At 46.9% G+C, this 3,079-nt stretch overlaps 1 pseudogene; it reads left to right on the top strand.

Annotated features, from left to right (window-relative positions):
• Window positions 1-434: 434 nt before the first annotated feature.
• Window positions 435-582, top strand: LOC129715266 (U1 spliceosomal RNA; annotated as a pseudogene).
• Window positions 583-3,079: the final 2,497 nt, after the last annotated feature.

Consider the following 3,079-nt stretch of genomic DNA (forward strand, 5'->3'; position numbering starts at 1 on the left):
AAACCTCCAGGAAAACGAGCCAAGGGAGCTGACATTCCTACCCCAGTGCTATTGCACTAGCCATCTCCCTTGTTGAGGGATTGATGCGACAACGGAGTTTGAGCTATGCCTCGTCCAAGTTATAGCACACCCTTTTGCTCCCTCTTTTGAGGCTAGCTAAGGAGGCCAGGGCTGGGCTGGCTTAAACGCTGGGCAGGCGGACGAGAACAGGAGTATGCCAGGGGAGCAGGATCAGGAAGAGCTGCTGGGTGTCGTGGGCCACTACATGGATCTTCCACGCGACCATCTTCCCAACAAAGCCCTGCAGGAGAAGGCCTTTCTAGAGGCAAATCCGCAGGCAGCTGGGTCAGCAGACTCGCAGTCAAGAGCTAAAAGCAGCGAATTCTGAAGCTCCTAACACCAAAAATCACCGCCTTTGCTCGTTTCCACGGATCATACTCACCTGGCAGGCGAGATGCCATGATCACCAAGGTGGTTATCCCAGGATGAGGCTATCCCGTTGCACTTCGAGTGTGCTGACGCCTAAGATGTTCCCAAATTTGGGATACTCGACTGACATTTGTGCATATAAGACCTGTCCTCAACCCCAAATATACGGGGCTATGCAAACCGCTGCAGCGGGAAGAGAGGCAGCTAAACCTGTGCGCCTCATGAGGGCAGGCCATGGAACGAGCAGGACATCGCATCCAACACCCAGCTGGCAGCACCCCTCGGCATCCACCAGCAAATATCGAACAAAGACTGGTGAAAGCCTGGCGACCGCTTCACATTACCCCCAAAGTTCTTTTTAGACAGGGGCCCAGAGCGGAGCCGTGGGAAAATGTGCCGCCCCACCGACAGCACCAGCATACCAGCAAAACTGAGCCTTCATGAAAAAACAATGAACATGGAGGTAGGTAGTCTGGTTCCTCCCAGTTTACACAAAATAATGGTGCTCTGCTAACTGCGGGGGGGGGGGGGCATTTACACTTGTTGATAAAAGCATGGGGTGCTGTCACAAATAACTAATATATACTCAACAGTATTAGTGGATAAAAACTTGAATTCAAATTGGGCATATTACCGCCAGTTCAGCAATGCGCCCAAAGGGCAATTTTTCCCTCTAAGAAAGAGAATTGAGAAGGTCAAGCTGAACTAGAAAGGCTCATTACAAAAGGGATCATGGGAGCAAACATGAACCATTGGAATTTGTATCGAATATATTCACCAAAACTACAAAAGATGGTGAATGTAGCATCATCATTGACCTAATATCACTAAATAAATCTGTTGAGTATATACACTTTAAGATGGAGACGTTTTGTCACTGCCAGACATCCGATCTCCAAAGGATACCTTATGGCAAGCATTGATATGGAAGATGCATACTATCCTATACCCATACACAAGGATCATTGTAGATACCTAAAAATGTATCTGGATAGGGCAACTATGAGAGTATAGAGCATTCCAAACGGTCTAACCTCAGCCCTAAACTAGTTACAAAAATATTAAAAATAACCATGAAAATGTTAAGAAAACAAGCATAATCATGGCATATATTGGATGATATCCTCATATTAGAGGAAACAAAGGAATTAGCTGTGGCAGCAGTTCTAGCTACGAAACAGCTCCTTAAAGCACTGAGGTTCATCCTACACCCAGATAAACCAAAATTGAAGCCGTTAACTACCATGGATTATCTGGGCTTCAATATCAATTCTATCCATATGACTGTTACTTTGCCAAGGTGCTCGGGTCACTATAATCAAATCATGAATGTACCCACTTAAGCTATATCACAATTACAGTGGTGGGCAGACAATGTTTGGCATAGTTTTCAGCCCTATTATTATCACCAATCCTAACTTGGTTATTAAAAACCGATGCCAGTACTTTAGGCTGGGGAGCAACTAACTCCATATCCAGCACAGGTAACAGATGGACCAATTCAGAATCATCGTTACTACACACACCGGGCATCAACTATTTGGGATTGGTGATCACCTATTGGGTTAAAAAGCATATGCATTTCAAATGCAGCACGTACATATGCGGTTACGGATTGATAATACTATGGTGGTGGCTTATATCAACCATATGGGGAGCATAAAATCATTATCGTGCAACAAATTGGTCAAACAGATCTGGCAATGGTGTGTCAAAAGACATTTTAACTATCAGCTGCCTATTTCCTAGGAAGCTAGAACACAGTGGGAGACACCACGTCACGGGGGAAAATTTATGATAACATTGAATAGATGTCAAACCCAAAATATCTGCTAAAGGTATTAAGCAGTTTGAACGCCAGATATCAATTTGGTTGCACAAGACGGAATCACCAGTAACCTATGTATGTGACTTAGGAACCAGATCAGAGGCAGCAGCGATAGATGCCTACACGCTGGAAGGGGGAATTTTCTGCTTTGCTTTCCTCCCTTCTGCCTCATCAGTCGGGCACTTCGCAATACAGATGGAATCTGTCTCCGGGATATTGAACGTGCCCGACCGGCCTACATAGCCATGGTTCCCAGTTCATCACGACATGGTGGGCGAGTCACCTATGGATTTCCCTAGTGGACCATGGTTGCTGACTCAACCCAGTATCAGGCATAAGCCACCCATGCCATAAAAACATCAAACTCCTGGGTGTAGGTTTTGAATAGACCTTACCAGGGACTGGGATTATCCAAATGAACCATTACCACCATGTCGGCATCCCTGCGAACAGTCACCAAGAGAAACATGGGAAAAATACTGCCACGACGCAGGGACAACATACCAAACTATTCAACCACTGACGTATTGGAGTTCCTGGACCATCTACACCATGATTAAAAGGTGAGTTACAGTGCCGTAAATACAGCATGAAGCGCCTTGTCCAAAGATCTTATAGCGAAGCAAGATGGGTTACTCTCACGCAAACGTGAGGTACGCTCATGGGCGGATTCATGGGTGATATAGGACACATTTTGGGCACGGGGGGGAAGAGTGTGCGGGGAGGCCCCCCCGGGGGCAGCGGGGAGAGAGGAGTGTGCGGGAAAGGGGTGTGGGCCGGGGCAGCGGGGGAGAGGGGGAGAAGGATTGTGGGGGCAAAGGG

The sequence above is a fragment of the Leucoraja erinacea genome, unplaced genomic scaffold (genome assembly GCF_028641065.1).
Source record: "Leucoraja erinacea ecotype New England unplaced genomic scaffold, Leri_hhj_1 Leri_1081S, whole genome shotgun sequence".
Classification (NCBI taxonomy): Eukaryota; Metazoa; Chordata; class Chondrichthyes; order Rajiformes; family Rajidae; genus Leucoraja; species Leucoraja erinaceus.